We start from the raw sequence: 12,612 nt of genomic DNA, 5'->3' as shown, positions 1-12,612 counted from the left end.
CTGAACAAAACAGTTAGCAAAAGTTACTTGTAAATGTAATATTGTTAAACAAAATTAGGCCACAGATATTAGCTTGGGAGAAAACCCAGAGGTTTTACATTGCAAAGCACAACATGGCCAAGATGTGGTTTTAAAGCAGCATTAATTCAAAATGTCTTGGCTTTTCCAAGTTTATGGTCAAACCTTCCTCCTTTTAATGTCATATATCATAGCTCATGCCACAAAGTCAAAATGATGTCAGACAGCTGTGATTCAACACAACAAGCTGTCTGTCTCACTCCAGAATTTTATGGAAATAGAACAATAATACGTTCTAATGTACATAACACTTCTGGAGAAAAAAAGAAAGCCACACCCATTTGCTAAAATATGTAAACGCTGTCTCTGGAACTGTGTGTAACTGACTTCCTTTTAACAGAGTGCATTTCTCATTCAAATGAATGGCTGCAGAGCCAACAAAAAGCTACACAAGAGTTTGTCAAATTATGCTGAGATTTTCACCCAAAATTGGGACAATGCTGTCTATTACAAGCTTTACAGGAAAAGCCATGACAACTTTTCCAAGTACCATATGCCAGTTATTACAGATGCATCATTCATGAAAGACATAAGATGTTTGAATCAAATAATAATATCCCATTTACAAGTATACCTGAACAGCTATAAAAGAATTCAAAATGTCATTACATCAAATCAAGTAATATTGGCATTAATATCAGATAGGACTTAGACCTTGCCTCAGGATTTCCATTCCCATATGTAAAAAGGAAAGCATTACAATGGCATTTGGTGATCGTCTACTCCAGGGGTCGGCAACGTTTGGCACGCGGCTCGCCAGGGTAAGCACCCTAGCGGGCCGGGCCAGTTTATTTACCTGCTGACGCGGCAGGTTCGGCCCATCGCGGCCCCCACTGGCCGCGGTTCACTGTCCCGGGCCAATGGGGGCAGCGGGAAGCCGCGGCCAGCACATCCCTCGCCAGCGCCGCTTCCCGCCACCCCCATTGGCCCGGGACGGCGAACCGTGGCGAGTGGGGGCCCGCGATCGGCCGAACCTGCCACGTCAGCAGGTAAATAAACTGGCCCGGCCCGCTAGGGTGCTTACCCTGGCGAGCCACATGCCAAACGTTGCCAACCCTTGGTCTACTCAGAGAAGTGCAATCTCAGTCACCCCAAAGCACGCTAGACTGGTATCATTTGTGGGACAAGGGACCATATGTCCAGTCTTTGGACTGGAGTTTAAGTACCCATTCACTTGTGACAGGGAAGGGAGAAACAAGAGCCGGGAAGGGAGAAACAAGAGCCAAGAAGCCAAGGGCCAAGAAGAAACAACAAAGAAAACTGCAGGCTTTTTCCAGCTTATGTGATGTGATAAGAAATACATGACTGAGAGTCTGAACCACCTGGCATTGCCCACAGTCGGAAGATAGGATACTGGTCTGGATGGACCACTGTTCTGACCCAATATGGCCATACTTATATTCTTAATCCACACGGGGGATGGGAGGGAGTGGGAACAACAGAATATCATGGGATTATCTTTTCATTTATAACACCAAGTCAAATTTATTCTATTATATAGTCAAAGTGCTTCCTTAATTAGCTTTTAAAGAACTACCATTCTTTTATCAATTGGTTACAGGAGGAGATAAGGGGTATAGAAGCCCGATGTTTTTCTAGATTTTAAACAAAATGTGTACTTCTTAAATGCCTCCCTCAGTCCCCCACCATGATAAAGGTAATGTTGGATGAGATGTTGCTTCTGATTTGCAGATTCTTTATATCAAGAGGGAAGAGAAACTGTTTCTAATTTAATAAACAGAACAAAAAGTTACCATTAGCTAAAGTTTGGCTAGGAGTTTAACATTTTAGGCTTAAAATGCAGATCATAATGATTTGTCTGCAAAACTAATCGATGCCCTTTAAGAACATTTTAAGTCCACTGGCAAACAAAAGTTATCTCTTCACAATTAAACAATTATCTGTTGGCTTTCCCAATTTTAATCTAACTACTACCTTGCAAACAAAAAACAAAACAAAACAAAAAAAGGGGGTAAAGTTCTTTATGCCTTCCTTAAAAGATAGTAAGTCTCAGACCTACATTTATATAAATGATTTTGTACAATACTGATGTCTGAACATTTTATATATAGCACAATGAATCCTATTTGACTGAAGCTTCAGTTTAACTGTATACATTTGTTTAGTGTATTTTGAGTCATAATAGTTTCAAAAATGAAACAATATAAAAAGGGTCCTTACCACTGTGCTGTGATTAGTTTGATGTGTTAGCAGCACTGTTCGCTGCTCCAGGCCAATGGGGGCTGCGGGAAGCAGCGCGGGCTGAGGGATGTGCTGGCCGCCACTTCCCGCAGCCCCCATTGGCCTGGAGCGGCGAACCGCGGCCAGTGGGAGCTGCGATCAGCCGAACCTGTGGATGCGGCAGATAAACAAACTGGCCCGGCCTGCCAGGGGGCTTACTCTGGCAGGCCGCGGGCCAAAGGCTGCCGATCCCTGTAATATAGGATGCCATATTCATTTCTAGTTGTTGTGCTACTCTTTTTATCATTTCTAATGATTATTCTCTGCCCTAAAATGCATCATCTTAATAAATATATTTAAGCTGTCAAGGAACTTATCACCATTACGAGATACCAAATGAACTGTAAACTTTTACAGTTACTCTGATTGACACAATCACAAAATAATCCTCCTTCCTTAAACACAAAAATTAGGACATGACATCCTGCAGAACCTTTCATCTTAAGGCCATTTCTCAAAGACACCACACATGTTCCTTTCCCCATATGCAGCAATGTCCTCATGCTTTATAGCTTTTATTAGATTTATCTGAGATTTGCCCATGGAACCAGTGATTTCTTTAGCCAGGGGGAAGGGATTGCTCAATGGTTTGAACATTGGCCTGCTAAACCCAGGGTTGTGAGTTCAATCCTTGAGGGGGCCACTTAGGGAGCTGGGGCAAAAATCAGTACTTGGTCCTGCTAGTGAAGGCAGGGGGCTGGACTCAATGACTCTACGGGGTCCCTTCCAGTTCTATGAGATAGGTATATCTCTATAATTTAATTTAGCCAGCATAATTTTCTTTTCTTTTTTAGTACCAATATAAGATTGTTCTAGATTATAATGTGTTTTCATTAATATGAATAGTACACAATCAATTGAAAGAAAACCAATTTTCAAAGCAAGCCACTACAGGTGTGCACACATAACAAAAAGTCCAGACTGCATGCAGGCCATAGAAGCTCACAATAAGCTCCATTCTGGATAGCATATATGGCAAGATTTAATCCCATTTCCATAGATAACTGGCTTCAATTCAAGTGGACACTTTTTGAAGGTACAAAGCAACTAAAATAAATGCTCCAAATAAAGTAGAAACCAGATAAATTTGTTTACTGAAATACCATCAGAACAAGTATAATCACAGACACATACAAAATTACAAGAACACTGGGAAACTATAGAAAGAAGGAATTAACTGTTAGAACAGGATGAAAAGTGTGCCACTAAATCCAAGGATGGTTTTTGAGGAAACCCCCACTGAACAGGATTCTACTTCTCACTGACAGAAATGTATAAATCTTTTTTCTGGTGCAATGTATGTATTATAAGAAAACAGAAATCAGAACTAGTCTTGATAACAGATCAATGGATTTCAAGAGTTTTGCAGTTTGCCACCGATTAAGAACTGTGTCATAGACTATAAGCTAGATATAACTATTTCTTTCATTGTTTTCCTAAGACCATGGTCTTGCAATGGAGCTGTGTGCAGGTGGATTTATGGTCTGTGTAGAGCCTTGAAGACAATGGGGCTCCACACAGGCATAGCGGGCCATGTTTACATGGAGCGCCAAGTAGGACTGGAGTTTGTCTGTAAAACTGAAGTCCTACTAGATGTAGTAGGAATCTGATGCTAATTTTAGTAAATTAATACTTTTGCTTCCCCACACCTTGCCTCCAAAAGTATCTCAAGGTCAAGCTTTGAAGTTAATGAGTAGTTTCAAAAAAAGATGTGTGGTTATGCTCTGCTGCCCAAAAATACAGTTGTTCTTGAAACCAACACTGAAATATGCAGGACCTGTCCATTACATTGGGCTGGATTGACATATTGTCAGTAGGACACAGGTTTCATTTTTGGAAAGCACAAACCACAGGGAGAATTCCAATCTTGAACTTGGGTTTAGAGATTTCATTGGTCCTGGGCTACCAGGAGACCAGTCAAAACAAATACGCAAGCTCAACATACGATATTTTGTTTTTTGTGTTTTCCTTTCTGTTCTACTGCCCCAAAATGAAATTAACTGGCTTATTTCACTTCATTTACTTGGGTCCAATACTTTGATGATAGTGCTGTGGGTCATTCTGTTCTCTTCTATAATTTGTAATGGACTGAGGGAAATGATCCTGCACACATTTATGCACATGCTTAACTTCACACACTGCAAGTAGTCCTATTATTTCAATAGGATTACTCACAGCAGCGAAAGATAAGCACACATATATTGTGTACACGGGATCCAGGCCTGAAAGATGTGTCTCTCTCATAAGACATGAAGATTTTAGTTAACCAAGATTTTTAATAGTTTAATCACGCTTTCCATTTTTAACCCACACATTCTCTTATTAGAGAGTACCTCCAGAACCTAAGATAATACCATAATGAACATTTCAGTTACAGGTTCACACACAGAGGTTACTCAATAGTTTCCTTCCCGCTTCATCAAAATTTTGGAGGAATACCCACTAACAACTTTTTTAAAGAAGTAAAATAAAAACAAGCTAACATTTTGGAATATAAATGTAATTTAAAGGGAAAGCGGTAGATAATCTTTCCCACACTATCTAGTGTGGGAAAGATTTATTAATTGGAAAAAATGACCTGCATTGCTGTGAAGAGAGTAAGCTTTCTTTAAAATGTCAAGCTTGTTTTCCAAAGAGTTTCCAGGCATCTAACTGGATGATACTACACCTTTAAGTTATACAGTTTAATATTATAAATCAGCCGGTTTAGATCTGGGAATGTTTTAAATTAATAAGTACACAACTGTTCAGAAGAAGGAGGATGGGAGTAGTCAATAAGTAAAGTCTTCAGCTATTTTCTTGAGGGTATCATTTAAAAAGAAGGTAGTTCACATTACTAGAAATCAAGCATAAAATGTCCCCATTTTAAGGCTTAACCTATTCCTATAATCTTGACTGTGGAGACCTCTCTTCATTGTAGGTTTCTTATAAGCAAGGAGATTGATGGAACATGTTTATAGAGAATGTTCACTGTTATAATAATTAGCCCTACAAATTTACCCTAGTTGTGAGCTCAACTGTAAAAAGTTTAAAAAGTGACAATATCCTATAACTAAGGCTATGTTTTAGTCACAGGTGTTTTTACTACAAGTCACGGACAGGACACAGTCAGGAAACAAAAATTCATGGCCCATGACCTGTCCATGACTTTTACTATATACCCCTGACTAAAACTTCGGGGGTGGCTTCCTGGGGGCACCACGGGTGCTGGGGTAGGGTGGCCTGGGTTCTGGGGCGAGTGGGGGGGAGGGGCGTGGAGGCACGTGGCCCAAGACCCTCGCTGGTGCTGAAGAGGAGCGGGGGGCGGTGCACAGCCCCGGACCCCTGCTGGTGCTGGAGGGGAGATTGGTAGGGCCAACTGGTTCCCTACCTGGCTCTGTGCCTCCCTCCCCCAGCAGCAGCAGACGACTTTGGGTGTGGGAGGGGGCAGGGGCACGGGACAGGGTGAGGAAGGCTCTGGGCAGCACTTACCTGGGGGGCTCCCCGGAAGCAGCAACATCCCCCTCACTCAGGCCCTAGGCAAAGGCATGGCCAAGCAGCTCTGCATGCCTCCACAGCTCCCATTGGCCAGGAACCAAGGCCAATGGAAACTTCAGGGACAGTGCTTGCAGGCGGAGGCAGTGTGCAGAGCTGCCTGGCCACGCCTCCCCCTAGGACCTGAGTGAGGGGGATGTCCCTGCTTCCGGGGAGCCCCCCAGGTAAGCACTGTTCAGAGCCTGCCTCACCAACCACCACACCACACCATCCCCTGGCATAACAGCAGTGTCTTGACCCAAAGACCTGTTCAAAATGTTGGTTGGTTTAGTGCTCACTCATTTGCTTTCTACAACAAAACATTGAAAAGTTTTCCCCATCTACTTTACTGAAAAGGTTGACTGGATCAGACTTTCGTTCAGAGCCATGAGTTCACTATCAGATAAAGAGGTAGGAATCTATCGAGTTCTCTGGTAGAATTTCATCCATTGAGACCTTCAGCATCTTATGTCTTTGGGGAATTGCAGTTAGATATTTGTGAATTGGACCCTTATTATTCATGGCATGAGCAGCCCATTATTGACAGTGTTTGAGAGTACTTCTTTTCCAAGTCCAGATACCAGCCACATAGTAACATGGCCACTTACTGTTACCCTCACCAGTTATTGCTACCAACCTAAGGAAGGTTACTGAAAGAGTGAAGTTAAAAAAGGCTGTACTCACATGTCACCTCACATCAATCTGGTTTCAAGCCAGGGCATCATACAGAAAAAAAAAAAAAAAGATTCTATGAACTCTTTTATAATGACTGTGTCCTTGTTGATTACTAGACAAGCAGTCTTCAGTAGAAATGACCATCATCTTGCTTGCGGACTTTTGTGAGAGTGGCCTTTAGTAAGTCAATCCTTTCTAAGAGAAATCCTAAACCTTTACATGACCTTGAAGTAGAAAAGCATGTATTGGTTTTTACAGGCCTCTATGCTTTCCCTGTTGCTGTTCAGGTGTATAATTACTTCTACCAGGAAAGACTATGAAATGTTGTGACCTTCATCACCAATTTATAAATGACTCAGATTTTTAGCTCCCTTTTGTCAAACTTATATGGCAATTTCTGCACCTTCCAAGAACTAATAAAGGTGAGAAAGTGGATGGAGGGAAACTGGCTCAGACAGAAGTGAAACAATAGAGGGAAGCATCTGGAGGAGTGGGCCAGGCTGGCAAGTTTACATTCCCAAAACATTTGTAGTCTCAAGGTCATTCTGGATCCACTGTCTTTTATTTATGGTTGGTCAAAAGGCTAAGATCATTGTCTCTGATAAGAACTTCTAAATAGTGAGCCACGACTTTGTAACCTGAAGGCTGAATTGATGCAATACTGTACACTCAAAAGAGGTTAGCCTTTAAAGAGTACCCTGAAGCTGCAGCTAGTGCAAACCGGACTGGTGCAAGTTATTATATGCCCATAATATCAATATTCTGTACTCTGCATGGCTTCTTATTCAACTCTGAGGGCAATTCAATATATTGATTACAATCTATGAAGTCCTGAATGGCCTGGGAGCCAGTTATCTGAGAGATCAACTCCTGTGTCTTGATGCAGAAATTACTTGTCCATGTCCACTAGGATCAATCTCACCATTCATTCTTTAGGTTAAACTTTAAGGCTGGGGGCAAAGAATTTTCAGTAAGGACCTCTCTGGAATTTATCCAATCCACAGTATATACATTTAACTTGCAAACTGAGCAGGCTCTACCCACTTTCCCAACTTTGTATGGAAGTCGAATGTATTTGGTTTAATGCACTCCTAAACTGTACCACACACAGTGGTTTTTGGGTTGAGGAATCTGTAAGCTGCACTGAAGCTGGAAGATGTTCAAAATTTACACACACTTGAACTCAGAGCCTAGTAGATGCAGACCTTGGTGCACCTTACAAAACTCCATTACATCAAGAGCTCCAGTTCAAGCGTCAATGTGTTTCACATTAGTTCTTCTAAACCGTCTTACAGACAACACTTTAAAAAAAAACCACCACCACAGAAACTAGGTACTAGAAGATTAGGAGACTCTAAATTAACATTACACTTAAATAATTTACAGAATTATCTCCATACCTGCAAGTGGGGTATTTTAGCTCAAACAACGTCAATTCTATAACCATAATGCCACATAACTTCTACTCATATTTATTAGAAAACTTTACACCAAGATACCTCACATCTTCTGAGCTGACAACAAAGCCTCATACCATACCTACTCTTAACAGAAGTGTACCTGCTAGACATCTGGTACATATGTGCAACCCTACCCAACCAAAATCAGTACTCTTATACATTGTGTCAGTCTTGTGTGGTTTCTTCACCTAAACCAATGGCTCTCAAACTGGGGTTTGAGAACCCCTCAGCGTTTGCGAAATGTTACAGGGGGTTTTCGGGAAAAAATTCCCTAATGGCAGACAGAGCTGTCCCTAGGGACCCAGGGCCACAGGGGGCCAGCAGCCCGGAGCCCCTGGACTTCCAAGAGCTAAGCAGATCAAAGCAAGCATCTCTCTCACACTGAGGAGATTTAAACTTCAAGACTCCTTATAAGAAATGGAAAGAGAGGTGGATATTTTTTGCTGTTTTTAAAATTAAATAGGCAGCTAGTATTGTTTTTAAAATTATTATGAAGAACAAGTTTAAGCTTTGTTGTAACGTGCGTTGTTTGCCTGGACTGCTCAAGACCTGAATGCTTGTGTAGGAGGAACTCTGAGTTGGCTTCTTAAATACCTTCAAGCTGTTTCATATCTGATACTCCTTGATGAAACATAGGAGCCTTGTCTTATAACAGGCTTATTCAATGTGATACAAGCTAAGAAAGTGAGATCTTGGAAGAGTGTTGCCATTTTCATAATGTAATAAAAATACTGTAATGATAAATAATAGTTAATAATAAATACACCTCTACCTCGATATAACGCTGTCCTCGGGAGCCAAAAAAAAAAAATCTTACCACGTTATAGGTGAAACCGTGTTATATCGAACTTGCTTTGATCCACTGGAGTGCGCAGCCCCGCCCACCCGGAGCACTGCTTTACCACGTTATATCGGGTCGCGTTATATCGGGGTAGAGGTGTAATGTGTAAGCAGCATGTCATAAAAACAATTTTTATATTTCCAAGATCACTGCTTTTATAATTTATACTCAGGTAAAGGAGACAATCCCTGGAAATATTCATTTTTTAGGAGGGGGTTTGCGAGACACGACATTTTAGTGAAAGGGGTTGATAGGTTGTTAAAGTTTGGGAACCACTGACCTAAACCAAAGCTTTCAGTTATTTTACTGTATTAACTTTAACCCTTTTAAAATGTCTTCCATGAGAATAGTACATTCTAGAATCTCTTACAAAGACCCAGACTGTTTATATTGGCTCCCACCACTCATCAGGAGAGCATCTGCAGCATAATTCTGAGAAAGTGAATTATCAGGTAAAAACTTTTCAGAATTCCTGCTTAATGCAAGCTCAAGAAAAAAGTACTTTGTAGTCTGTTACTTCAATATTATTACAGCATGAATGAATTCGGCCCAAAATTTTATATTGAATCTAATTTGTTTTTGCAACTTAAATGCTTCTATGCAGGAACTTTAAAAAAAAAAAATCACAGTCTGATTCCTCTTAATTGTAAAAAGGATTTTTCCCCCATCTGTACCGTGTAGACCTGTTTTCACTATAGAGTTGCCTTTTAAAATTCTCTCAGAATACAGTTCATTCTCTAATGTGACTATGGTTCTAAGAGAAAGAACACAAACTCTTGAGGAGATGTCTTCAAAAGACTTGCAAAGACCTCAAGGGCATAAGTCTCTTGTACACTGTTACAATGTATTTCAATTCTTTTCACTAGTCAGGCCTATCCTCCTTTAAGGTACATGAGGAATATATCAGCGGATTTCAGTCATTTGGTATGGAAAGTAGATTTTCTAAACTAAAGGCAAGTTCTTGTTTTCTTCCAAACCGCTAATCTCATGAGTAGTCTGTTGAATTCAATAGACTTTACCATATAAGGTAATTGTTTGTGGATTTAAACCCAAATGTTCTCCCCTTTGAAATACTAGAAGAATAAAGCTACTTCTACATCTCTTAAATTGTTTGACAGTTAAAACACCTCTGCATTCCAGCACCCTGAACTTTTTAAGAAGCTTCCTTTCATTATGTTAGATGAAAATGCATCTCTAATGCAGATACTCTCCAAAAGAATGCCATTTCATAAAGGTCTCTCTAGGGAAAGGCAGTTTTAAGTACAAACATAATGCAACAAATCAAAATCTTAATATTTCCAATCAAGGCTTTGGAGCTGTGCTCCAGCTCCAGGCAAAAACCTGCAGCTCCACTGCTCCGGACTCCGGTCCAAAGCCCTGCTCTAAAACAAACACAAAAAGAAATCAAGCTCTCGCTGCACTATGCTTATGTTAGGAAAGAAATTGAGCTAAACACATTAAACAAAATGCATTAAGTTCATTTGACCAACACATACTGACCACTAGATTAGAACCATATTAAATCCTGAATAATCACTGTAAATATAGCTCATAAAAATAAGAAAAATATATAATCTCATAGACCGTTGTCTGGGACATCAAGTTTCTCTATTTATGAATCAACTGTGATATTACCTGAACTCTGCAACGGTGTCTCAAAAATTTAAGAACCAAAATAAATCATGTACAGTTATTTGTTGTTAAAGAAATATTTTTTCCATTTGTCTGAGTCTTGTTACATTGTACCTGTATTTGCAGTAAAACAGTAGCCAGAAGCTAAAAGAATCGTTTGTTTCTTTCACATTTAAAGAATGAATGTAATCTTGAACTTAAATCTCTCAAGTATCATCAGGGCAACATAGGCTCCTGACTTATCTGCTTGCACGTTAAGTATCATTGCTTGATATAGAGTTATGTTGAATTAAGGCTATGAACTGATATAGCCAGTTAAATTTCAGCTATGGTTTGTAGGACAAGGTTGTGTTTCTTCCTAACTCTGAAAGAATTGAAAATGGATGCTAAAGGAAATGGAATAAGACTGAAAGGAAGTATGAATTCCTAGCATTATTTTTATATTCAAAGTCATTTTAATCTCATTCATTTTTCATACATGATGTTTTTACATGACTATTTCCCACATACATCTTCTGTTCTTGTGCTGTATGTTTGGCTCATACCAAATGCAAATACTGGTTAAACAAAGGTTTCAGAGTAGCAGCCGTGTTAGTCTGTATCCGCAAAAAGAACAGGAGTACTTGTGGCACCTAAGGGTATGTCTACACTACGAGGGTAGTTCGATTTCACTTAAATCGAATATGTGGAATTGATATTGCAAAGTCGAACGTGTGTGTCCACACTAAGGACAGTAATTCGACTTTGTGAGTCCACACTAACGGGGCAAGCGTCGACATTGGAAGCGGTGCACTGTGGGCAGCTATCCCACAGTTCCCGCAGTCCCCGCTGCCCATTGGAATTGTGGGTCGAGCCGCCAATGTCTTCTGGATAAAAAAAATGTGTCGAGGGTGCTTTTGGATAACTGTCGTCATCCGTCCGTCACTCCCGCCCTCCCTCTCTGAAAGTGCCGGCGGGAAATCAGTTCGCGCACTTTTCTGGTCAGTGACAGCGCGGACGCCACAGCACTGTGAGCATGGAACCCGCTGCGACCATCGCTGCAGTTGTGGCCATTCTCAACACCTCGCAGCTTCTCATCCACCTTTCCCAGAGGCAGATACAGAGAAATCAGGCGAGGAGGCTACGGCAGCGGGGTGAGGATCTGAAGTCTGAGAGTAGCACAGACCTGTCAGAAACCATGAGACCCAGCGCCGAGGACATCACGGTGGCAATGGGTCATGTGGATGTTGTGGAACGGCGATTCTGGGCCCGGGAAACAAGCACGGACTGGTGGGACAGCATAGTGCTGCAGGTCTGGGATGAATCCCAGTGGCTGCGAAACTTTCGCATGCGGAAGGGGACTTTCCTGGAACTTTGTGAGTTGCTGTCCCCTGCCCTGAAGCGCAATGACACCCGGATGCGAGCAGCCCTGACTGTCCAGAAGCGAGTGGCCATAGCCCTCTGGAAGCTTGCAACGCCGGACAGCTACCGGTCAGTCGCGAACCACTTTGGCGTGGGCAAATCTACCGTGGGGGTTGTTGTCCTGCAAGTAGCCAAGGCAATCGTCAAGGTACTGCTGTCAAAGGTAGTGACCCTGGGAAACGCGCAGGCCATCATAGATGGCTTCGCTGCGATGGGATTCCCAAACTGCGGTGGGGCTATAGATGGGACTCACATCCCTATCCTGGGACCGGGCCACCAGGCCAGCCAGTACATCAATAGAAAGGGCTACTTTTCAATGGTGCTGCAAGCACTGGTGGACCATCGGGGACGGTTTACAAACATCTACGTCGGATGGCCGGGCAAGGTTCATGACGCTCGCGTGTTCAGGAACTCTGGTCTGTTTAGACGGCTACAGGAAGGTATTTACTTCCCAGACCACAAAATAACTCTTGGGGATGTGGAGATGCCTACAGTCATCCTCGGGGACCCAGCCTACCCGCTAATGCCCTGGCTCATGAAGCCCTATACTGGCGCCCTGGACACAGAAAAAGAACTGTTCAACTACCGGCTGAGCAAGTGCAGAATGGTAGTGGAGTGTGCTTTTGGCCGTCTCAAAGGGAGATGGAGAAGCTTACTGACTCGCTGTGATCTCAGTGAAACCAATATCCCCATCGTTATTGCAGCTTGCTGTGTGCTCCACAATCTGTGTGAGAGCAAGGGGGAGACCTTTATGGCGGGGTGGGAGCTAGA

At 42.0% G+C, this 12,612-nt stretch overlaps 1 protein-coding gene across 1 annotated transcript in view; it reads right to left on the bottom strand.

The window, feature by feature from the left end:
* Positions 1 to 12,612, bottom strand: part of LOC113407450 (calmodulin-regulated spectrin-associated protein 2-like) — a 188,311-nt gene that overhangs the window by 170,159 nt on the left and 5,540 nt on the right. The window lies entirely within an intron of this gene.

The sequence above is a fragment of the Terrapene carolina genome, unplaced genomic scaffold (assembly GCF_002925995.2).
Source record: "Terrapene carolina triunguis isolate 2854851 unplaced genomic scaffold, T_m_triunguis-2.0 Scaffold211, whole genome shotgun sequence".
NCBI lineage: Eukaryota > Metazoa > Chordata > Testudines > Emydidae > Terrapene > Terrapene triunguis.
The sequence above is the reverse complement of the archived record's forward strand: the minus strand, read 5'-3'. Positions and strand labels throughout refer to the sequence as shown.